Genomic DNA, 26,234 nt, shown 5'->3' on the forward strand with positions numbered 1-26,234 from the left:
CCGGCCCGGCCCGGGGGCGGAGGGCAGGCGGGGGGGTTCGGCCCCGGGCCCTGGCCTCCGCGATGCGTCGGGCACAGCCTGCCGGGGTGGCCGCGGGCAGGTCCCGAGCTGCCTCAGTGAGAGCCCCCCGGCCCATCCCCACGGCCATTTTGCGAAGGTGGGGTCAGGCGCCCTGTGCCCCGGCCCCCCTGGCGGTCCTGCGGGCATAACCAGGGTCGAGCCGCAGGCAGGGCCCGGCGGGATAGGTGAGCCCTCCGTCTTCTGTCCCAGCAGAGTGGAAGCCATCGCCCAGAGTTTGTGGTGGCAGAAAATAAACTGATCCATGTGCACGCCTCAGAAACCAGGAAGCGAGTGAAAAGTAAAAAAGAACCACCCATGAAATACCTCGTCAGCTGCGGTCTGCCTCATTAGCTCGTAGTGCTTGGGCCTGGCCATGCTGTGGGCAGTACTGACACCAGGCACAGCCTTCCTCACGGCAGCGTGGAGGAGATGGGCAAACTGAGAGCGGAGGAAGGAAGGGCATGAAAATGGGGTAGGGAAAATGAAGAGGAGTGCAATTAGCTGCAAACAAGGGTGCTGACAAAGGAAACTTGGGAATCCAGTGGGAGGCAGGAGAGGGATTGACGAGCAAAAAACAAGGTTTAACAGGCAAAAACATTGAAAGGAAGGGTGACTTCAAGACACGGTGCGCAATCCCACTGGGTTTCCTACTGAGTAGTTCTAATCAGGGCAGAAAGGATGCAAGAGAAAGGATACGGGAAAGACACTATATGTGCTTAGATAATGCCCTACAGAGAAGTTGTATTATGAAAACAATACATGCCTTTCCCTCTCTAAATAAAAACAAATTAGTGAGTGCTGTACAAATAAACTGAAATTATGGCAATTAACAGGGATGGTTACATTTATCAAATACTCATGAACATTTCCATCACCAAACAGTTGGAACCTGAAGAACTTTTAAGATTTGTAGCACACATTGTCACACAAAACTGTCTTCTCAAAACTGACAAAAAATAAAATTCAGAATAAAGACTTCAAGACGACTCAGTATTAAGGAGGAGCAAATCACAGATATCAGGTGAAGAAATCACTGTTTGTTGAGTAACTATAATCTGTGCCTCAGATATTTTGATACTGTAGAGTCCTTCAAGATAGTGTTAAGCCATGACTTCCCTCCATGCCCAACAACGTGCTTTCAGTAAAGCTTAATTATCTGAAAAAAATATTTAAGTGATGTAAACAAAACTCTAGAGAAAACTGTTGAAGCAATATTCCTTTTCCAGGATTATTTGATCTAAAATATTCTGAAGATTCTTGCTTGTCAGGTCAACACAATTTAAATATGATGGCAATAAATGCTTCCCTTAATCATGCAATTACAGAAGGTTCTCAGTTACTTTCTTTTTAATAATGTTTGAAATCCTTATGGCCTTGGAGAAAAGCTTGAAAACATGACCCAGAAAAAAAGCTCCAGAAAGCAAAGGAAAAGACATTAACATATTTAAAAAAAAAAAAATCTCATGATTTTTTGGCATCTGACTCATTATTTTGCATGTTTGGGATTAGACATTTTGAAAGTTAAAAAATCCTAAAAAAGATTTTCTTTTGCAAGAAATGTACTTGACGCTTGACAGATATATCACTGCTGCAAATGGCTGATATGTGGACCATAATTTGACAAAGTGAATTGGAGACAGATTGCAAGCTCTGTATTGAAAAGCTGCTGTTGAGAAACTTGTTATTCATGGACCATGGATGGGTTTTCAGCCTGTTGTGGAGAAAGGTGGTAGAGATATACTGATTCTGGAAGAGTTGGTCTAGGTGATCGTGTATGCAGGTGCGTACAGATGTATGCAGGTACGTGATGCTAATGCAGAGCCAGAGATGTCAATACCAGAATGATTAGAACATTCTATGATAAAAAGTAGAGATTTGGCTTTTTATTTATACGAAATATTACTATTGCCTTAAGAAGGGCTTCGAGTTCCTAGGAGTCTGTAGGAGTTTACAACTATACCATTTGCTTTGCACAGCACTTCAAGTTATTTTCAGTACTTAATGATGCAGGCCCTGAGAGGTTATAAAATTTTTGCTGGTACTTACAGAGATGATTTAATCGTCTAGATGGTAAAAACACCTGAGATTTGTGGCAGTTACCGGTAAAGTTTGTAAAAAACAAAAAGCTATGTATATTAATCCGTTAAGTGTTCTTTTGTTTTGTAGGGGACATTTTCTCAGGGGGTTTCAGAATAATGCATTTGTGGAGACTGGAACTGAAAATATTAATACTATTGTAGGTTTGGCCTGTATGGACTGAGAAAGCAAGGCCCTTTCCAGGATAATTCAATGGTATATCAAACTTGGCCACTTTAGCTCATGTAAGTGCATTTTCTAGAAAAAAGTTGCCACAGATTAAAAAGCATGAATCACTTTTTAGAAGCTTAAAAGGAAAGAACATTTGTTCAGAAGGGCACTGAGTTTTTAAAGCCATTCAACATTCAAGTGAATGTCTCCGAAATAGTCTTGAAAGAGGTTCCTGTACCAGCATACAAGAAGAGTGTCATTGCTTTTCTCATATAAATAGGAACAAATGCCTGGAGAAACATGATCAGTATCTGCTGATACTAAAAAAGTTTTTATTCTTTTAAATAATGTCTGCTGGAGTGAGACTATGTAGTATAAATGCTCTCCATGCAATGGAGAACTCATACGGCATTCCTTGCCAAACAGCGTTGTGAGTGCAGAAAGTTTACATAGCAGACTGGAAACTTAAGGAGGTCATTAAATAGACAAACCATAAATGGATCAGCAACTCCTTTGAGCTGGAAATAGCTGGAGGTAGAGACACAGGGGTAGGGGATGGGGCAAAGTATGGTACATGCTCGCCCTCATTTTGGGCTGTCACACTTAGAGCTGTCCCTGGAGGCAGAGCACTGGCAGGGCAGCCCCTCAGTCTGAACCAGTCCAGCCACTCGCGTGTTCTTATTCAGGCTCCGCAATGGTCTCACCATCAGAATTAAAAGAAACAAGTAAGTATGTCTGAGATGACAGGTCATTTTCTTGTCTGCCCTGATGTCTCACCCAGCTGTTCCATCTAGTATACTAGGGAGCCTTCAGTGTGCATAAATCATGTTCTCAGCCAAAGAGAAACAAAAGTATTTTAGTTTAAAAAAGAATCTAGCCCAACATCTTTTTGTTTTAATCTCACACATCTATACCCAGTTTTATTTGGAGTCTCCAGACAAAGATGTCTGATCATCTGTTATAAAGAGAAGATTTCTTTATTTTCCTAGGAAAAAGGAAATGTGAGACTGTGATGGTGGCTTATTAGTTGTTCTACATAGGCGCCACAAGGCTGTTTTCATGAGGTTATCTTTTCTTTAAAAGAAAGTATTCTAATGCAAGTTTAAGAGCAATTGGATTGGAAAGCCATTTTTGACTCTTGTTTCCTGGGCTGTACTTTGGGAGCCAGGAGGGCCAGAAAAGCTAAAAGGGGAAGCATGAGATTTTTTACTTACTGACGCACAGGACTATTTAGCTTTCAGAACAAAGCTCAACACTCATCAATTTCAAACGAGTAGTTAATTAAATAATAATAGGATGAAGGATCTGTCCCTTTTGTGTGGATGTCCTGTTTCATGTCCTTAAACTGGGTATGACACTTGGATCTGGGAAGATGCAAAAGATAATGACATTAAGATTACAGAATATTTAAACCAAAGTAATTAATCTGGTCTTTTCATCAGAATGAACTCAAAACCTTTAAGAAACTGATTCATTTTAAGTGTTGTTGACATTCTGGATGTGCGCTCATAAGTGAGCATAAATCAGTGTATTTAAACAGAAACATTTGCAATATGGTATCAAAGCTTAATAGTGGTTATATATGTTTCAGAGTATTTAAACAGTTTGATACCTAATAGTGTGTCAAATGAAGTGTTGTCAAACATCAAATAAAAGGGGCAGCTATTTTATTATTTTAGCCACTGCTGCTGTGTTGTTTAATTCATTTGTGAAAATCACTGGCCCCAAATTATCACACTTGCATGGAAATAAATTGGTCTCATCTTTGTAAGGAAGTAAAGATCATTCTAAATAGTTAGGGAAAGCCCCGTGCTACAAAGCAAAGAGAAAACCTGAGTATTGCCATATTTTCTCATTCCAAACAAATGATATGCAGCCAATTTAACAGATAGAGGAGGAACAGACACATGGGCTGAACCTGAACTGTGTTTTGCATCTCACAAAAGGTTCTTACACACTCATCTGCCATTGCCTACAGTAGGAGTTAAACACACAACACCTCACAAAATCAAGACCTTAAATAACCATGAGAGAAATATAAAAATGTAAAATTCACCTTGCATATTTGCAGCTTCGATCCGTTCCCATATGCTTCAAAGACTCTGCCAGCTGGTTCAATTCAAGTTACCAAATTTAATGTGGCCTTGCAGCCATACAAAGGTAGGCCAATCTTGAAAGAAAACATTTCACTGGGCCTTAAAAACAAATTATTTCTCATGGTCAGAGAAACAAAGGAAAGCATGAAGTTCCTTTTTTAATTTTCCTAGATTTCCTGTCTTATCAAGTGATTTTATATCAGATACACTGTCCGCATGGTATGCAGGAAGGCTCAAAAATACATCACAGTATGGTGTATGCTAGTTCTCAATTGCAAGATATACGCAAGTGTTAAGGTTGCCAATTTTCCACTCTTCCACTTATCTTGTTAAATCAATCATGAAACATCTAGAAGTATACGGGATCAGGAATTTTTGATTTCATGCTATTTTTTTCTAAAGTGTATGAGAAGACTGTACTGGGGTTTCAGAAACTTAGGGTTTTGGAAGGAAAATTGTGCTTTCAACAATTATTTTACAATTTTAAAAGCCTGTCTAAAGGCATTTTGTTTTTTCCTCCAGTAAGTGAGGATCCATAAAAATTCTATAAATGCTGTCTGGGGATTGCATCATATACAGATGTCTTGAGAAGAAATCTGTACAAATGTTTGATACTATTAAAAATACCCATATATATTTGTAGATATTTTTAAAATGTACATATTACCAGCTGAATAATCAGGAAAAAAAGGAAAGACAGAATAGAGGTCTGGTCACAAGCAGAGACAGGTGACAACATGAGGACTAGTCTGTATCACCAGTTTTTCCATAGCATTGAAAAGGGACTTCTCATCTGCCAAGACAGATGCCAGGCAGATGATTAATCAGTTTTCAGTTCAGAACAATGATGTCATCATTCTCCTTTTTGATAAAACTGCCAAATGGAGCTGAATTGCCCCTGCATGAGCTCTCCTGGCACGAGATCTTTACAGGCTTACTTAAAACCTCTTTTTTTCTGTGCTCTGCTGTCTCATCTGGCTCAGATGTCTCTTGCTAGAGAACAGTTTTCATTGTCCTTTATATTCACAAGGTCTCTGTGAAGCAATACCTTGGATGTTTCTTAAAGCTTCAAGCAAGGTGGGTCTTTCAACAGGAGACTCCCACCCCATTATATAAAAAAGTAGTCTATGGACCTTCTTTTATGTGCTTTTAATTAGTACTTCAAGCCCAGAATTATAGATGCTAATAGAGCGAGAGATCCAAACTCTGTTCTCTCTGAGTACATGTAAATATAGCAGAGTTCACAGAGTAAAAGTTTATTTTTAGGGCTAGAAGGTATTATGGCTTTTTTTCTTTCTTCATTTTATTTTTTAACTAGAGATAGTAAAATGTGAAACAACCTGCTTGAATTTAACCTACTTCCCTAGGGATTTATGGTTACCATCAGGAAAGTACCACACAAGGGGGCACAGTTGGCATTTGAAGTGCAGAAGGTCAGGACTGAGGCATAAGTAAAACTATGTTGGGAGTTTCCATGAGAGCTTCCTGTTGTAGCAAATGAAGCCAGTCCCATTCACACCTGGTAGGCTGATACAAATACATCACCCACATGTCATCTGCCATGAGTTTTGAAAGGGTGTGATAAATTGTTGGACTGCTGGCTTGAGAACAAAATTTCCTTCTTTGCTGAGATTTCAGAATTTTCCTCCTGGATCTCCAGGAACTTCAGATCACCTTTCTTGTAACTACATGGTTCTTTTCTCAGTGGAGCTGTCACCCTCAAATTTAATAAAAAATCTCTGTCATCCTTTTCTGGGCTTTCTTGTTTGACAGTTTCGTGTCATAGCTTTGTTCCACAATAAAAATAAAAAATCTCTAGGTGTTGAAGAAGTCCTTGGAAAACTAAGCAATAGAGTCAACATTTACAGAACATATCACAACAGGTCTGACTGACCTTGGCAGCAATAGGAGATCACCATTTCTCATGGATGAGCTATTCCTAAATGTCTGTCTTTCATGCTGTATAAGGCAAAAATACTTTTTCTGGATCAAGGCTACTACTTCTGCTTCTCTTGTTCTTTAACTGAGATTGACTATTATCAGGACGTTTCATATTATCTATTTAAAGCATACCTTCATTGCTATTAATTCCTGAAATCCTGTACCGTGTTCTATGGTATCTTATGATAAAAATGCATCAGTGGTATTATTTTAAAGTAGCATGTGTAAGTACAACAGAGTTGAACATGCATGTTAATCAGATTCTGTGAAGCATGTGGAGGGGAAGCCCCAAGCCACATCTGAAATGATCAAGTTTCTACCTATTTGTTGAATGCATATAGATTTATAAGAGCTTCATAGAGACAGTTGCCTGACTGTGTAATGTGCTGGCAATAATTAAGTAAAAACAATAACTAGAAATAGAAGAGAATAAGGAGAAACTTAGACTTTTCACAGTTGTAGAACATAAGAAAAAACCCATCCTCCTAAGATACCCTTCTCCCTCCCCACAGTGGAATTTCCCTGCTTTGAAATTATCTTGAGAAGACATAATTTGTAATTTGCCCAAGAGGTCAGCAGACCCAAACTGCTATATCACATAGGGTAGGAGGAGGTGGCTTCAAAACTGAGAGCCCCTCCAGAAGAATGGTCCACAAGCATTTTACTTTCTTTTGAATAAAGTGTGACCTCCACTGGTTGCTGCTATATTCAGGAAAAGGGGGAAAAATCCATCATGGAAGAAGGTCCCATCCCATTTTGGGGGACAAAATCTTAGTTCAGTGTCAGTTCCAAGGTTTTTTTAGTTCACTGAAGAAATATGAGTATTTACATACGTAGAATAGTATGGGGGGATGGGGAGGGAGCTGAAGCATGTGCTTGCACTTGCTGAGAGTCATGCATGTCCTACATCTCTGTGCGTGTCTCTGATTAATATGGGATTTGTCAGTTATGTGTTAAAAAATAAAAACAAGTGGTTGTTAAGACAAAGAATTATGTACTTTTTGTTCGTTTTCCTCATTTTTATGTTTTTATAAGCATTAAAAACCAAAAATTATAAAAAACCCAAGCTGTCCAGGACAGAAATGCAAACTGAAAGAATCTTAAAGTAAAAAATACCTTTAAGGAGAAATGTACCATAAAGAAGAGGCTTAAGCAATCTGAGCACAAGTCATTTGTGCTACAATGCCTAGCCACACTGAGGAGAGTAAAGGGTAGGGAGACACAATATTTCTGAATTTCCATGTCTTTGTGGGTTTAAGTCAGACCCTTAACCTTATTTGAATATAGTATTTTTGTAGTTTAATACATTTCATACAGAATGAATAAAGAAGATTTAATAACTGTCTCTTAACTGTGGTTTATCTCTACCTCAGAGAAAGCCAAAATGAGTTTCTAGTGAAATGGCTGAAAGAGCATACATGGTAAGTCTTCTATCAAATTATTTCCAGTCTTGCTGATTTGTAAAAGATCTTTCAGAAAGATTCTGTCTTTCTGTGTAGAATGTTAAGGTTTGATTCTGTGCCCAAAATTTATAAAAGAAACTACAAATAACCAGTGAAAGTCTAGCTTGCCATCTTCAGCTTTTTAAAACAGACTACGTGCTATCACGTGGAATTTGCACTAGTGTTTAACCCAAGTTTTTCCCTCAAAAAGAAAATTATATTCTAGTGTATAGCAATTACATGTCTTGGAAGAAACTAATCAAATCCCCAGGCTTCTGTGCCTTTATGTTTTTTTCTTTCAGATGTGCATCACAGATAAAGGACTGACTTTGTGAACACTTGCAGGGTAATAAGGACACAAAATGAACAATACTTATGTAATTAGTCAGCAGACACAAGTGTTCCAGGATAAGATCTTCTGAAGTATCATAGCAGAAATACAAATCGAATACTTAATATTGCTGTTGTCAACTATTAGAAATGGAAACATTTCTGCAGCATTTCACATTCTCTGGATAGCTTTACATCAGACTAATGTGTTCTTGGGGCGTGAGATTGCACAAGGGCAGTTAACTATTTTCTTCTGCCCCAGAAGCAAACTAGCCCACTGACACAATTTGAAACAACATAATCAGGCTGGGCCTGAAGGCATGTGTTTGCCCTGCTTCCCCAGCCTTTTGCCTATCTTAGCTGGTATAAAAGCATCTCTTAGCTTTGACTGTGCTGCAGCGGCTATTCCGATTTTAATAGAATCAGTTTCCTAATACTCTGACACAAACATGTGAGCACAGTAAACTTGAGTTGACTGGCCATCAAAAGGTATAAACTAGCAGAGTTAAGGCAATCAATCTCATGGTATCACCACTACTGAAAGTTATGTGATAGTGCATGTGATACTGTGTATCTTCCAGCGGCTTTCCAAAGTGCTGTCCATGCACACCCAAAAAGGCCAGACAAATTCTCCCCTAACCTAATGCAAAGAAATTTGTAGAGGTGCACACGTTATCACACACAAATTAAGGGATATACTCCCATAATTATTAGCAGGGCTTGTAAGTCAGGAGTGAGTGTGGGCAGAGCATCCAGGTTTACCGTACTACTGCTAGCTCTGCTTTGGAAACATACACCTCGGTGCCATCTGGTGTTGCTGATTCAGGAGACTCTCTGTATTTGTCTTCCTTGAACACTCAAAATCAAATGTCCAGGTCTGCTTTTTTTCTTTTGTACAGTTTGATGCATTTGAGAGTGTTTGTTCCTAGCATAACAAAGGTTTGGTTTTGCAGTCAGCTTCAGCAAATTTAAATCTGTGCTGCTGCTGGAAATGGTGGTACTGCTCTCCTCTCCTCCCTCCTACAGCTGAATCTTTCTGCTGCCTCCCTGGGGAGGATGAGGATGCTCAAGGCTGCACGGTCAGCTGTGTCAGGAGCTGTCTGAAAATTATTGTGTGGCTCAGATCTCAGGTGGATCGTTTTGGTCTTTTTGATCCATCTGACTCTGTGGCAGCATGAGAACTGGCGAAGAAACAAGAGAAGAGCATTTACCTAGGTCTGAGGCAAGGATGGAGGAGGGGAGGTGGAGAAATTGTGGGCCTGCCTTTTGGCACACTTCATGCTGGGTTAGCTTGAGCCAATAATGAAACTGCACCTAGGAGTCTTGCTAAACTCAGAGGTGAAACATGCTTCTGGTATTAAGGTAGACCAAACACTGTAAAATTCCAATACTTTTTTTTTTTTTTTTTTTAAGACTTACTGTCTATGTAGTGTAATATCCCAAGGACTAGAAGCAGGGCCATCATACAGGAAAAATAAACAGGAGTGGATATTGAGAGGAAACAATGGTAAGAGGTAGACATCTCATGTAGATCCAGTCACTGGTCACTAGTTTTCCCTAAAATTTTATTGGTGGGGAGAATGTTGAAAATACTCTTAAACACACCAAAATTATCAGAAAGCTACACATATTTTCTAAGCTTTGACTGGGATGAGAGCTTATAGAAATAAATTTGTTACTTCCCTTTTTTTTTTTTTAATCAATCCGATCATCTTCTTGCAATTCCTACCTACCCAGTAAGGCCCGTGAAACCTGTGGTACTGAAGATGAAGTGATTCCTCTGAGTTATATCATCATGTGAGTTGGGAAGGGAGCAGGGGGACTCTGAGGGGAAGGGAGGGGGAATGGGGGAAACAGATGGACCCTAGGTTATGCTGCAGCTGAGATTGAAATAAAATTTCACCTTAAAATGGGGTGGCTGCTGCTTCTATGAAACTCTTGGGGATAATTCATCTGCCACTTGATAAATTGGCAGGGTTTCTTTCCAGGTTCTCTCCTCTATTCTCCTTCATGCTTTGTGTGTGTATACATGTGTGTGACGTATGTGTATGTAATTTTTGAGATGCCTGGCCCCTTTTTTCTCCTTGGCTAACTTCTGAAATAGAGCTGTCAGGATGATTCCAGCATTTGGAGCCATATTCTTTCTGACAGAATATAACTCTTCTCCACAGTTTTCCTTTTTTATGGCCTGAAGTCAATGGGAATACTCAATGCAACCTAAGGTCAGGTTCTTGAATTTTAACACAATTTCCCATGAGAACTAGAAGGACGAAAATTCCTTTAAGACAGAGAACAAAAAGTGGAACAGTAGCATAACAAGTAAAGACTTGCTATGTAGCTTTAAAAAAACAGCTTGAAGAGGTTTCAGATGGGGGGAGGGGGGTAAGCTTCATTTAATGTGTCCAGAAATTTAACACCAGTCAATGTGTTATCAGTCATTTGTACAAAAGAGTTGAAGTTTCATAGCAACTGACCATGCTAGCAATTGTAAACTTCAGTAGATCAGCTGCAAGAAGGTACATCAAATTAAGTAATTTTAAAAATATGTTGAAATATAACATATACAGTCATATGAACCTATATGACATGGAAGGATTTTAAACTGCCATAACAATGGGCTATACAGGAATACAACCACCAGTTTCTTGTTGAGTCCTTTAAAATATAGAAAAAGGTCAGTTATGAGCTGGACAGATTTGGCCAGTTCCTTTATAGCTGATCATGTTATTATTTGGTATCTTAGGAGGCAGACACTGTGAACACTTTAGTCAACAAAGAATTTTGTAATCCTGAAAAGAAATAGTGATGTTCGTTTATTTTCTGCAAGGAAAGAGGTTTCATTTCTGTGCCCACCTCCACAGAGTGGAAATTCACAGGAACCTAGTTTTTATCTAGGCAAAGTTTCTCATATAGTAAGTGGAAATTTTAGATCTCTCTTTGAAAAATCTAATTCTCTTGTTCTGTGTATTTCTTATGTCAGGAGTCTTGGGTTTTGCATTAGTGAAATAGGATGAGAATGAAGGTGTTGCTATTTACAAACTCTTTGAAGGTGCTGTATATATAGAAAACATCACTTTTATGGCTTTGGATGTGCTAAAAATGCATTACATTTTGTTGGTGGTACAACTTTATGTCAATCAATGAAGAATTTGAATATTAAATTTAGAGAAGAGTATTTTACTATATATGTTCCATTAAGAAAGACAAAATATGCTTTATTCATGTAATATTTTAAGCTCATTCACTTCTCCAAATGTCAGCTGTCAAACTTTGTTGCCATCCTTAGTAGTGGCTGCAAAGTGACACATTTTCCCATTTTTCTATGTTTGGAGGGGTTTACCTTCCAATAATAATCCTACCTTATCAATGGTTTAAAAAACAGGTTTTAAATGGAAACATTGGCTAAGAATTTTATTTTGACTATGATGTAGCATTGCAGGGAGTAAGATAAACCCCACAGAGTAAAACATGCTATAGGGGGAAAAAGTAGGAGCAGTCTGGCCCATGGTAAGATGAACTGTGAAAATAACAGCTTTCTAAATGATGACCAATCCAAATACATTTAAGCATTTTATGGAAAATCTACTCTACAGGACGATATTTACAGTACTGAAAGTCCCTTTGTATATTTTGCCCCCCCCCCCAATACTTTTTTAGCCTTTTCATAGCAATATAAATTATTTCACATTCTGTTTTCAGTCTGCTTTATGTTTCCTTGTCTTGCCTCTCCCTGCCTCCCTCCCTCCCTCCCTCTCCCCCTCCTCCACACCCTTTCTCTCTTTCTCATATCATCTCAGAGCTGTTAGAAAAAATACTGCCTTTTTGTGTGCGATGTTCTTCAGCTTTAGCAATTTTCCATTTCACTTCTTTCTCATTATACTTTTCCATTTAATATTTGGGGAGAAAAATCGTTCTATTTGAAGGTGAGCCAAATACACCATCACAATGTTTTGGACCAAGTTAGTATTTTCAAATATAAAGTTTACTTACAGTTTCCTGTGCTCTCCATTTAACTGTTATTAAAGAAGGAGGAGGGGAAAAAACAGGTCTTAACTTTTACCATCAACAGAAGGTGTATTTTTACAGCTGTCATTGTTACTCATCCCTTGTCTAGTTTGAATCAGCTTGGAAGCTCTGCAGGCTTGCTTACACAACCCAGGTCTCATGACAGCACAACTCGTTTGTGGAAAGGTATTGGTCTGATCTAAAATGGTGTCATGTTTTAGCGGAAGATGCAATTCAAATGAGTTCTAAGGAGGGGAATAAACTGAATTAAGTGCTACAAAAAATCATTAGGACATTATGGTGTTGTGTGGGCAGGTGTGGTTATCTGAGCTGCTTAGGAAGGTAGAATACAAGTGATTTTAAGTAGAGTCGAGGGTTTTTGAAATCAGAGAACGCTTCATCCACAGAGCGCCTTCTACTAGTAGTTTCAGAGTAAATGAAGACTGAAGGAAACAGTAAGGACTTTTTACTACTGATTTGTAGTAAATCAGTAAATATAGTAGTATATGAGTATAGAAAACATCTCTTTGCATTTAATCCATGTAGTATATTAGTAGTATGTTAGTATAGAAAACATCTCATTGCATTTAATCCGTGACTATTCTGTCCTAGCTACGACTTCCTTACAGTTTATATGAAAAGGCTATGTAAAAGTGGACAAAAATTATGATACCACTTTTATATTATACAGAGCTGGCAAACACTAAGATACCACAGCATTTAGGCACCATGGTGATAGATGCCTTAGAGATAAATACAAGAGAGACAAACAGAATGAGTCAATGCATTGCCCAATTTGCATAAAAATTTTCATAAAGTAACTTGCAGTGTTTGAGAAAGAAAATAAATATTTGCTGTTTAGGTTGCTATGGTGTTGTGGTAGTGAAAAAACCAAAACTATGTACAAATAGTCTTAGCTACATCATGAGTTTACTAACCAGTGTCTTGTAAGTAACAAAGTGAATATGAAAAAATGGCTTTAATTATGTAGAGGATAGATTTGATACCAGCAGTATAATGACAGCCTTTCCTGTCCTCTTAGCTTATAAAGCAGATTTTAGCCATTGATTTCAAGAAACTCTGAAGAGGATTGTGCAGCAAGTGCTGTGAATTCCTGTATTTACTCCAATGAATAAGCTTAAACTTCTGTCTTACTGCTTTGGACTTGGTGATAGAAAGAGCAGGGTTCGCCATCCTCTGAGCATTTTTTGCTTTTCCTTTCAGTTGGGATGAGCATTTACCCTGTTTTACTATACTTCTTTTTGAGTCAGAAACATTTTTTAATAGATTCTTCAACCCAAGGGTGATATATGCTTTTCCTTGCATGCTCTTCTAGACTAACATCTGGTTTCAGCAGACCACTTAAACACATGCCTAAGTGCATCCTTAAACATTTTGTTGGGCATATGCCTAAAGGAGTACGGTAGGCACATTAAAGAGGAGGATATTCTTAAGTGCTTTTCTGAATAGGGGCCTAAATGGGAATGAAAAGATAATTATGTGACTTGATTTAATTGGGTGAATTAATTAGCCAAGTATATGTTTCATTTACTGACATTATCTTTTGTAGTTATATAACTTTAAAGATTACAGAAAAATACTTCACCCAAACTTTGTTCAATATATATGTTTTAAGAAGTACTATTTCCCTCACTATAATTTAGCTGCAAACGTATTGATAAAAAAATAAGTGCTTGCTTCCATTCAGCCATATTTTGCTAGTAAATGAGCTTGCAATACTGAAAAAAGGTTTTAGTGGGGATAAAGAAAAAAGAAAATTGACAACTTCAGGCTAACTTTTTGGAAGGTGCATCAAGGTCTAAGAATTTTGTGCCTTTGCTACAGCGTAATTATTTCTGAATTGGTACTTCTGACAGAGGAGGCAAAAACCTGTTTTTTTTTTCTGTTAGGCATGAATAAATGAGCAAATTTAAGAATGAAGTACCCCAAACAAAATAAACATGCCACTTTGTAATTTATAAAACATATGGCTATGATAATGCAGCTCAGGGAATTCATACTCTTTTCTAATGTGTGAATGGCTTGAAAAGCGGAGTTCTGTGTTACAGTATGGCAAGACTAGTTACTTTTTCAAAGTTTCAGTTCATTTCATTTACTGGGGCAAGGGTAAGAAATTTAAGGATAGCTTAACATATCCACCCCTCTTATGAAACTGCCTTGTCCTCTTGTAAGCTTCTACAGGAGGTGTGGGGAAAACCCTGAGCAGAAATGATAGCAAAATTAGACATCAGAATTACACTAGAGTTACTCAAATTAGGACTCAGTGGAATAGGCACCTGGAATTTTATTTTTTTTCTCTGCTTAACTTTCACTGAAAACTCTCTCAAGAATGGTGTATTTTGCCAATATTTTTCCTTGCAGATAACTTTAAATAAAAGGAAACTATCCCCCAAATGCATACTTATGCAGGCATTTGGAATGCAGTAAGTGTGTTTTCATTATGACTGAGCAATTTCAGCTGTGAGCAACTATATAGCAAAAAGTAGAAAAAAATAAATACATCTTTGGAGGTAAATTAAATTGCAGTACCCAAAGAATTGGGATCTGCCTTTTATAATTTGGACATGACAAAACTGAAATAAAAATAAAAGTTCAAACTAGATTCTCCACTGCTTTCAAATGCCTTTGTAAAAATGAGATTGGAGTGGAGTATAGTGACTGATAGCTTACAAATATTTTTCTCTTCAACATGTACTCATCGATGTGTACTCTATGTATAAAATTTGTCTACAATTTGAAAAGCCTTTATAAATGAAATTCAACAAAAACAATGGTCTCTCTAAACAGAAATGTTCTTATCCAGGACACTCATTTGCATAGTGTATATCAAGTGTATGTGTGCACATCCATATCTGTGGAGACAGTTTAGGGAAGAGGTAGGGAAAAGACAATCCTGACAATATTATTTGTAAAATATCTCTACCCATTCATTCCCTGAATGATGTTACACCATCTAAAACACTAATTGGATTGCACGATTGCATGACTCTCCGGAGTATTGCATCTCAGCAATAAAATCCCCACAGAGTCATTTATCATGTCAAAGGGTAAGTGATATTTTTTTGGGTATTCATCTGGATAGATGAAAAACAAACACTGCAGTTTGTGAATTTATAGATATACAGACATGACCTGTGAATGAGTGATCTGCAAGATTATGCACCGAATCTGCTTCAAATGGCAACATAAAAGGCATTTCACTATATAAATATTAGATGTCTCTTTTTAAGTTTGAGATACTTAGAGTTCTAGCCAGCCATCAAACACTGGATGCTTCTATAATGCAGTATCACAATGGAAGTCAAAACCGTGGACTAAGCCAACCGAGGAATAAGGAAGTAGATTTTGCAGTTAAGAGGGTATTGTTTTATTAGCCCATAGCAATCTGTGTTGCAAGCAGGAAAGTCTGCTAATGCTGTAAATGTACTCATGTCTAGCAGTCTTCTTGGCTGAAGACTGATAAAGATATCTTTGTGGGATTGTAATTTCTCTAAATGGTATGATTTTTCCAGTGACAACTTTGATCTTGAATCTGCAAAAATCAACACTTTTGATTGACTTTAAAAATATGAATACTGGAGTCCAATTGGAAAGGCCTTTAATTTCCAAAAGCATATCAGGTTGAACTCTATGGACAGACTTCTATGATTAGTACTGTAAGTACCTATCTTTCCTAATTTAAAAATACTCCAAATCAGCTACAGGGTAAGGGCAGGAGCAGTTGCATCCTGAGTTATCAATGTCTGCAGTACAGAGACATGTCTTTTTTGGGAAATATCCAGGAGAAATGCCATCTTAAGCATGCATAAACCATGTAGAACAGCATGGTCTCTCATGTCATATCCAAGCACAATTGGAATTCACGAATGTTGTGGTATAACCCCAGCTGGCAACTAAACTCCATACAGGCGCTTGCTTAGTCCCCCCATGGTGGGATGGGGGAGTGAATCAGAAGGGTAAAGGTGAGAAAACTCATGGATTGAGATAAAGACAGTTTAATATACAGAGCAAAAGCAATGCATGCAAACAAAGCAAAATAAGGAATTCATTCACCACTTCCTATTGGCAGGCAGGTGTTCAACCATCTCCAGGAACGTGGGGCTCCATCACACATAATGGTTACTATGGAAGACAAATGCCATCACTCCGAACATCTCCCCTTTCCTTCTTCTTTCCCAGCTTTATATGATGAGCATATCATATGGTGTGGGATATCCCTTTGGTCAGTTGGGGTCAGCTGTCCCAGCTGTGCCCCTTCCAAGCTTCTTGCGCACCCCCAGCCTACTGACTGGTGGGGTGGGGTGAGAAGCAGAAAAGGCCTTCACTCTCTGTGAGCACTGATCAGCAGTGACTAAAACATCCTTGTGCTATCAACACTGTTTCCAGCACAAATCCAAACCAGCCCTTTACTAGCTTTTGTGAAGAAAATGAACTCTATCCCAGTCAAAACCAGCACAATAAATTAATTATTCTTTCCCTTGACTAACCTATATAACCTAGCCTGGTAGCTGTTACTGGTCTATCAAGCGTATGTGTGTAGATTTTGCCCTCTAGCACTCCCACTTCAAAAAGTTTCCCAACTAATAGTTTCCTGAGTATTCAGGGGTAAGGGCCTGCTAAGGGCTTAGGAACTAGGGGCTTCTACAGAAAGGGAGGCTTAGTTGTCTTTTAGGCTCAATTAGGTATTTAGTTATTAAGGATTTATTGGTTTTTTAATCAAGTTATGAAACCTGCGCTTTTCCTGCTGCAGATTATAATCCACCTTGCTACCATCTTGATTTCTCTGTCTCTCCTAGAGGGACTTTTTCTCAGGGCAGCAGCTGGAAAATACTTCTGCATCTGGCTATCTTTGGAAGGAAAAGGCGTGTGAGGAACGACTCATTCCCCTTTGGTTCATGAAAAAAGTGTTTAGAAGAAGACTGTATGTTGTGACTCTTGGGTGGAAGAAGGTATCTTTCGCTATACATGCTAACATGACATAATTACATAGATTCAAGGGCTTTGAATAGTCCCTTCCCTTTAATACTTCCAGTTTCTCCTAAGTGCACTGACTTTCTCTGTGCCATTCCTAGCTCTCCCCAGGACGTGTTAAGAAATTTTGCTATCTAAATTGGATGCCATAAATTCAATTAAGTGGTGGGCTCACCCCCCCAAAAAAGAAGTTTTGCTATATTAATTCAAAAAGGGACTATACAGTACATTACTGGAGTCATGAAGAACTGAAATTGCTCCTTATGCTCATTTTTCAGTAAGTGGTTAGACTTTGGTAATTGAATTTGATTCAAAAGTACTGTTACCAAGAACTTGGCAATAGGGAATCCTGAGGGAAGAAGCATGTCTTAAACCCTTTCTTCTTCAGAATGTAAAAACTGTCCTTATATTCATTTGGAATTCTGTTTTTCTGGAAATGCCTCTAATGTGTCTTAAAAAAGCAGATCACAGCAGGAAGATTGGGCATTGTAGCCAAAAACATTGGGCAGAGTGATGGGGGATAGGCATTCAATTTTTTTAAAATACATCCAAAAGAACCTATTTTTGCTCTGTAAGGTCTGATGCATCTCACCTAATTTCAGGTAGCTAGGTGAGGGGTGAAAAAGGAGTCAGTTACTCTTGAGTTCTTCCAGGTGGATATGGAAAGTGATGGGCAACTCCAAATTGCCCTCACCACCTCTGGTTTTCTTGGTCCTTACCCACTGGTTGTAGGGGCAGCCAGAACAAAATAGATTATCACTTAGGAACCAGGTGTTCTAATGAGATTTAAACTCTGTTCTTAAAAATCATATTTCCTATGAGATTTTAGTACTGAAAGATGGAGAATAAGTATCTATTGGGATTTCCAAAAGTCGTTTAACTTCCACTGATTTTAATGGGACTATATAAATAATTTGAAAGGTAATGAGGTTCTTGATTACCTTTGGAATCTAGGTCTGAAACATGAGTTTCACTGAAAACAGATAGAATGTAAGAAAATCAGAATTTGATGCTTTAGATACTTCAGTAGCTTTCCAAATTTTAACCTTTGCCCACTCACTTTTTAGGACAATTGGACCTTTAGTTTAATTAGGATGCTCTGGATGCACCCTAGGATTTTATGAAGAAAAGAATTCCAAAAATAAACAAATTCATCAATGACAGAAGTGCAGGTGAGCATTACCTACCAGAACAGAGATCCAAATTCAGCTAAGAAATTCCTCAACACCTGATTGCTGGAAGTAGGAAAGATTACAAATGTAATTTATTTTTTGCCCAGCTGTTTATATTCTTGATCTATATTCTTTCTTCAGACACAAGAGATTAGGACTAGATTTTAGTTTAATAAAATATGCCTGCTTTTATGTTACTGCTATTTCTAAATGGGATGTCTCATTCCTTCTAATACAAGGATGCACAATTCCATTTTATTGTGCAAGCGAAATGATCCTTCCTTTACTCAGAGCTCTGCTGACATCAAGAGGGTGCAGTGCCAGGGTGTAAAGGCTTCCATGTAATTTGCAGGATTCAGCCTGAACTGGCATGTATTTGTCTTTCTTGCAGTTGAAATATGCTATTTATCGTGAAATAACAGCATCAGTAATCTTTTAGTAGGGTATTACAGAAAGTGAACAGCGATATGTTCATGATACACAGGAAATTGTATACTATTATAGTTATTAATTAACGTATTAGAACACGTGCATGGAAAACCTATGAACTGAAATGGACAGCATGTTCTGATACAGTGATTTTTTGCTAGGTATGTTACTAAAAATTGTACTGTTATGCAAATAAACAAATAGTATTTGTAGAAATCCTGTATTACTTATCACTCACTGTTAGATGGTATTGACAGGAGTAACTAGAACCTTTTTATCTAAAAAGAGTTGGGTAGAATTAGACATCACTGAAATGAGAACTGATATTTTTAAAATTATCATAAATATATTTACCATTACTCTATTTTTTTTCCCTTTGTAATTTTTTAATAGCAATATGGTATGATTTCCAGTATCTGTTTCAGCAGGATATTTCAACAATAGCACAAATCTGTGGCACAACAGTGTCACTATTGAAAAAATTCTTATACATTTATGAAGTGCTATCCATGAATGGAACAGTGGCATGAGAACTTTGCATTACATATAAATATGCCAACAAATCTTGATTTGTCTGTAGAAGTGACATACCTGTTGGTAAAATACACCAGAAATAAAGCCTGGATGCACCATGAAGATGAATTTAAGTAAGTTCTTTAAGGGGGTCTTTGACAAAACTTAATTTAATTGATTATAATATGGGAAAATGAAATAAATGCTAACTTCCACATTGAATGAAATAATTGAATTCCAGATATGAGAAGCTTAAATTTTACATACCTGATAAACGTCTTATTTCTATATTCAGGCATAATTATTAAATTCTTAAATAGTTTAGTACTGAATTCATTAATTCCAGAAGTATCATTACTAGCATGTTACTTGGTTAAAGCAGCCATACAACTACACCTTAAAAATCATTTTGGTACATTTACCAAAACAATAACTTAATATATTGCTTTCTGTTACTGTGATAAAATGTTGATAAATTTACGCAGCTTGCGTTTTGCTAAGCATAGAGTATCATTTTTTGTTTTTCTTTTTTCAGAATAAAAGAAAAAATCTCTATTGAATGTGCAATGGAAGCAAGTGTTTTTCCAGTTCAGCAGTTTCTGCTGAATTGTAAACAATTGGGTTGTTTCCAGAGGAGAGTAGCATGGTCCGTAACTCCGACAGCTAGTAGTAGTTTAGTTTACTGCTTCTACCACCTGCCTTCTGGCTTAATATTGGAAGCAAGAAGCATGCAATTAAGTATGAGGAAATGAAAATAAATGACACTGTTCATTGCACATTACAAAGTGCCTGGCAGAAAGAATGCAGCTTGCCTGGACCTGATGACCCCTGGGGAAAACATGTCTCATGCCTGGGAAAGAGCCAGTGAATCAGACACTGACCCTGGTTTTAGCTGTCATCAAATGCTTTGGTTTCCTTCTTAACAATTTTTAACATTTTTTTTTAATTATAGTTAGCTTCTGAAAAGCAGGGAGAAATTAAAGTAAAACATGTACTCTGTGTGTAGAGACTACAGGACACCAAATATGCAGAGAGATTCTTTTAATAATTTATTGAGAAAAGTTATTTGGATTACATCCCTAATTGAACCGATTTAAACTGATTATTAAATTCTAAGTCTTATTCGAGAGGTGAACAGGTTTTTAAAAGATTAATTCCATTTATGCAGCAATACTGCATTGAATGCAATATTACTGGGCATATAACTCAAACCCTCCCCCTCCTCCCAGAATCTGAATGCTTAAAACCCATTTCATTTTAAAATGCCTGCTCTGTGAATGCTACACTTTTTTTTTTTTTTTTTTATGGCTCATACAGTTGTTAGAACATAATAGCAATCATTTGTTTTTAGTCATTCATCCTAAATTGTCTAAGCACCTTTACAAAGCTGAGTAAACATTATCTTGATATTACAGGATAGGAAGAAACTGCACCATAGAGAAATCTGGTGGCTTGCTCAGAACACATAGCACATCAAAGTGTAGTTGAAAGCGAGATACCCAATTGAGTCAGAAAATAAAGAGTTTAACATAAGTCATGTTATTGTGCTACAGAAGTCAAATTCATCTTTTTAAAATCCCAGATGACTCTAATGCATGAATTTAGCCACTACGGTCTGATTTAGATGGCCGTATATAAACGGTGGGGAAGCTTTCATAATGAAAGCAGAGCAAGTAGACACGTCCATTTCTTCATGATCTGCTACAAAACTAGAACGCATATGAGGTTCATCAAAATTTGTAAACTTTTCAGTGAAGCTAAATAGCCAGAGAATATTAGAAAAGATAATTTCAGGTAGAAATGCTGCCAAGACTTTGTGGTTTTTATTGATTTCATCTTGAAGAAAGCATCTTGGTAACTTAATGGGTATTGTTTTGAGTATTATTTATTTCACCCCATAACCCAAAGTAAAACTCAAGGGTAGATACTCAGGAGGAATTGAAACCTTATAAGGATTCACAGACCCTCCAAACCAAAACCACCAACTTTCACATTTCTGGCTGTATGCAAGTACGTGAATTCTCTCTCTCTCTTTAATATTACATGCACACTGTGTAGAAGGTGGGTTTTTTTCATCCACACTTTAGGTAAGTTTCCTATGTTCTATGAAATGTAGTCTTCTCCATAGGATTTCTTGATAGGATGTTTTAGACCCCAACAGAAAAAAGTGTATTTGGATGTCAGTCATTCAGTCTCTGCTAGTTAAAACACGTCTTTCCAGAGATGCTTTCTATCCGTAGTCCTGCACAACATGAAATATGGTTGACAGCTATATTACTACACTGCAGATTGCAAAGCAATTCACATTCACACTTCTAAGTGCTTCTCCTTTCAAGACTTATGGATGTATGCCAAATTACTTGCATTGTGGTATATGGCCTTCTATATGTACTTTATAGAATAGGCCTTTGGTTTCCATTAAAATCAATGAAGTAGAGGCCAAAAGAGCTTTTCTGAAGTGTGTACTAGATGTCAGGCAAGGTTAATAATAAAATACTTCATGTATAATATGCATTTCAACATATTTCAGTGTTTATCTTTAATACAGTATTTTCTGTATTTAAGATGCTAAATTTAACTATTGAGAAGGGTTAAGTTCAGCTTTAATTTTTTGCCCTCATTAATGTCTCTGTAAAAAATGAATAATTGATTTCATACCCTATTTAGGTAGTGTTTCCAAATGTAATGGACCAGCAGCCATTTAAGGAGCCTAAGGTCCTGTATTAACCAAACTATCATTATTATCTCAAATGAAATGGGAAAGACAGAAGATAGCCTCCACTGGCATTTCATTTAGACAAATTAGTGACTACACCATGTCATAGTGCCTTATTCTTAGTCACTAAGTTCATATATTTCATTAAAGCATATCTTTGCCAGACAAGTTAAAGTGGATGATCAGCAGGAATGGTAAAATAATACAATTAATAATTATTAATTATTACAATATTAGTATGATTACTATTAGGCATACTACTATGATAAATGAGGCAAACTAAAATATATTTTAAAAATAGATAATTCTGACAAATATTTTTGTGACAAACCTAATTTTTTGGGAGAGGAGACAGATGCTTTAAAGACATCTGAGTAGAATATGCACCCCAGTGAATTTAGTGAGTCTTATGAAAGATTGACTTGAAGGAGGAGAAAAGGCATAAGAGTGAGTGTGTGATGGTGGAGAGCACATTGTATCTTTCTATTTATTTATTTATGTATTTACTTTTTCAATGGCATTATTAAAGTTTCCCTTAGGTCTACAGTACCTAGAAGAAGGCAGAAATACATTTTTTAAATTGCCTTGAAATTTAGAGGACAAAAAAAAGAAATGCATGGAAATCACCATCACTGGCTGTTGCCAGTAAATGCAAAATCCATGAGATTTTGTTCTTGTTAAAAGGATGTGTTTTACCGGAGTGGAGCAGGAACAAGGTGAGCTAGTGTCTTGTATTTCCATATAACATTATATTTTGAAGCCCAGAGTCCCTGTAGATTGTATTCTCCAGAGGGTGAATGAATTCCATACAGTGTTTTTCACTTTAATTGTCGCATATGTGAAAACTCCTGGTCTATGTCTCAAATATGTTCTCTAAAATCTCATTCTGTGATTAGCAAACATCAGTACGTCCATTTATCAAAATAACTTGAAAGAAATGGTAAGTAACAGGCACCTAAAGGTACTGAAGTAGTTGCATTAGATAATTGTCCAAAAGTAAATTTGAAAATGAAGCAAACTGATGACCTCTTAAAAGAATGTTGGTCTAATTAGTCAGACAGAAAGTATTCTGGTTAATTTCAAAATACAGAAAAGAAGTTTAAGGAGATTAAATATAGTTTGTAAGAATTACTATACTGGGACACACTTCCTCTTATTTCAGAAGATAACCCATGAAGGGTGTAAGTAGATTGTAGCAAACAGTGCAAGTACAGTATCGTCTTTCATTTGATATGCCCGCATATGTTCAGCAGTAGCTTCTGGTAGCCCTAACCTTCATGAGTTCATCTAATTTCTTTCAACATCTTAAAAGATCAAGTGTGTCACAGCAAGAAAGTTTGTCCACTGAAGTGGGGGAATGGAAAAACAGAATCTCACAAGTGAGAACTTTTTATGCTTTCTTCACCAAACTGTGAAGATTCAGCCATGATTACGTAAGCCTTTTCTGCAGGGTTCTGGCAGTTCTAAACATCCTCAGCTAAGGTTTCAAAAATCAACTAAACTACCCGAAGTGAGGCTGTAAGCAGCATAAAAACAAACAAAAGGCAGAAAATCCAAACTTATGAAAAATGTTGCAGCCATCCTTTATGTTAAAGTAGTTCATAAATTTAGAAAATAGTTTAAAGGGGTCAGTAGTTCTTTGCCCAGGCTTTCTTTTTCAGGCCAACCAGATGCTGGAGATGAGAAAAATGTGGAAAAATAAGATGCTTGTAGAGGTTTAGATCTTTCATTAATGCAAGATGCGTGGTTGAGTCTATAGGAAATTACTTAGTAATAGCAGCATATGGTGAACAGAAGAAATAAATTTCAACTCAGTACTACTGATGCTAAAGTCAAATTCTGCACAGATTGCTGAAGAAACCCTCTCCAGCAAATAGAGAAAATTATGGCACAACAGTGACTGCCACCTTCTGCAATCCTGAGATAAAATGTGGGTGCCAGGATATTATTTCCCAGCCATTATTAGCTTATGGGTGGCTCACCGTAAATGTTCTCCAAGTGAATCACTCTGTAGACTGCTAGCCAGACAGCTCCTGTCAAGAATAGAAGATATGAGTGTGAGGAAAGCATCAAATTCTTACTTAAGATCCCTGGTGTCTCTTGCAAGGACATCCTGCCAGAATATGTTAAACTAGCTCTTTACTTTCTCTACACTTGTCCTCTGCTATTAGTCCCAAAGAGCATAGCAAGTCCAGAACTGTGGTATATTAAAATTCACTGTGTCTTAAAAAAAAGTTGAAAATGAGCTTATATTCTTATCCAACAGATTCATTGAAAACAGTTCTCTACATTCTTGAAAGCAGAGACCAAAGTCATGGCTGCTGGTCATGTTCTGCAAAATAATAGCAAGGCCAGCATTTAAACGTGGCTGAGGATGCTGAGATGTCTCCACAGCATTCATGTAAGTATGGCCCAGAATGATGTGAAGTATACCTCAGAACACACCTTACCTTTTTGGTCCTCAAATTGTGAGGAAAATGAAGTATCTGCTATTGGCAAATGAGTGTACAACAGTCTTGAAAAAATACTGTGAGGTGGTGATTTTTTATAGTGGAAAGAAAAAGTCTCTTCAGAATACATAAAATATGATCTATTAGCATAATATTGTCATCAAAGATCAAGTGTTGTAATATTATTTTTTTTTATTGGTGTTCCATAAACATACAACAATAGCAGATTAATATATCAAATGTATACGTAAAGTCTTTCCACTGTACATAACTGTTCCATATATTACTGTTATATCTTCTGAGATTAAATAAACACAGAATGTAATGTACTCTGCATAAATATAGCCCTACTGAATCATAATAAAAATTTTAAAATATCTATTTACCATGAGAACTGTGTCAGAACTTCGCTGAAAATGTTGGTTAGCTGAAATGGGCAGGATTCTTTCTTTTCCCTGAAATATACCAATTTCAACAAAACTTGTTTCAAGGAGGATTTCTGGTTAAAACTGAATAAAACTTAGCATATCCCCACCAGCCAGTGCTTGTGTGTGAACCAAGAGAGCACAAAGGTCAGTTATTACTTCTGTGTGCTTTACATGAGAGTCTTGAACCTGTTTTTTCCACTTAGGTGAATGCCCTCCCTCTTGCTGGTAGTTTCAGTTTCCCCCACTGAATGTACTCCCATCTTTTTACATGTGTGAGTAAGTGACCATCTGGAAGATGGAACCTCAGACCAGCTCTAGAGCAGCTACCCGAGAAATCAAGGGGAGTAAAAGATGTTCATGTTCTCAGAAAACTTCTGCATATTTCCAAAATTGTCATTAGAAAATAGAGTTCTGACAAATTTGAAAGTAGCAAAAAGGACAATATTTCAAAGATATTAATGTGTTCCTGAAACAGTAATATTTCAATAGGTAAATACTGCAGCAGTAAGCAACTTCTTTATTTACTGTAAGCAAAGTAATGGTGCATACCAGAATTCACGCGGCAGAGAGAGAAATGTTGCCCATATTTGTAATCTATGGAGACAGTGACAACTTCTTGTTATGGCTAAGAATGGAATGAATTCCGTTCTTCTTACAGACTTCTGGAAAAGCACACCCTGCTAAACCAGCTGCAGGTGGAACTAGGCTGCAGCAGGCCTGTGCAGAGGCTAACTGAGAGTCAGAGCCAATTGCTAATCCACCAAAGTGACAACGCAAAGCTCAGTCCTGCATGTGCTGAAGCCAACATGAAGCAGAAAAAAATGAAGCCAAACCTCACTATATTAACTTCTGTGGCCTTATATCTATTTGCCATCATGCCTTCTTACCCTGCATCTCATTTCGCTATCAGGCAATCTGAAACATAAATTTGTTGCTTGTCCCCTTGATATAAGATTTTACTTTACTTAGAAGGTTTGACTCTATTTGCAAAGGCAGGATAAAAAAAGCATTTTATTTGTGCTATGAAATGAGAGAGTGGAACAAGCTCCTGCAGGCAGGCTGCTTTGTTGAGTCAAATTTATACTCTCATTTTGAGTGTGGAGCTTATACCATTCTTCACTTCACAGGAAAAGATATGCTTTACGCTAATACATAGTAATCTCTGTACAATCCCTACTCACTTTCTCTGCTTTGAGCCACACCCCAGCGGGAAATTTCTTTAAGAAATCAGCATGGGAATTATCTCTTAACTGCATTTTCAAATATATTTATCAGTTACATTTTTTGTACTGTTATGACAAAGAGATTTTACTAATAATAGTAATAGATCTTTGATAACAGATAAAACCCAGACACTGAAAACTCCTACCTGTGGACCATTTACTTTCCTAGTAGATTTTGAACATGAAATAA

At 37.3% G+C, this 26,234-nt stretch overlaps 1 protein-coding gene across 1 annotated transcript in view; it reads right to left on the reverse strand.

Annotated features, from left to right (window-relative positions):
- The window catches only part of TOX (thymocyte selection associated high mobility group box), a 254,818-nt gene that overhangs the window by 223,479 nt on the left and 5,105 nt on the right, over positions 1-26,234 (reverse strand). The window lies entirely within an intron of this gene.

Source organism: Athene cunicularia (genome assembly GCF_003259725.1).
Source record: "Athene cunicularia isolate RWA chromosome 2 unlocalized genomic scaffold, athCun1 chr2_part1, whole genome shotgun sequence".
Taxonomy (NCBI): Eukaryota; Metazoa; Chordata; class Aves; order Strigiformes; family Strigidae; genus Athene; species Athene cunicularia.